Source organism: Lycium ferocissimum, chromosome 4 (assembly GCF_029784015.1).
Source record: "Lycium ferocissimum isolate CSIRO_LF1 chromosome 4, AGI_CSIRO_Lferr_CH_V1, whole genome shotgun sequence".
NCBI lineage: Eukaryota > Viridiplantae > Streptophyta > Magnoliopsida > Solanales > Solanaceae > Lycium > Lycium ferocissimum.
The window spans coordinates 2,787,171-2,787,451 of record NC_081345.1 but is presented as its reverse complement, the minus strand read 5'-3'; positions in this window follow the sequence as shown (position 1 = coordinate 2,787,451).

The window sequence follows — 281 nt, the reverse complement described above, 5'->3', positions numbered from 1 at the left end:
GGATTTCAAAGTCAACTGATCATCTTTACATAGGTTTCGGACGTTTGATAGCTTTCTAGTCAAAACGGAGTCAATAGGGCTTCAATCAATGAATAAGAGCCCATTTTATAATTCGCTGAGGAGCGTAACTGCTCCCGGTTCCGATATCAACCTAGCATACTAAGACATGCCAAAGAAGGGAGCGGGGAGCTTTACATACCTTAGATACGTCTTACGCCGCCCGAAACTCAAGTCCCGTTTCGCTCAGGACCGCAAATGGTCAAAGTTGCCAATTGGAATCT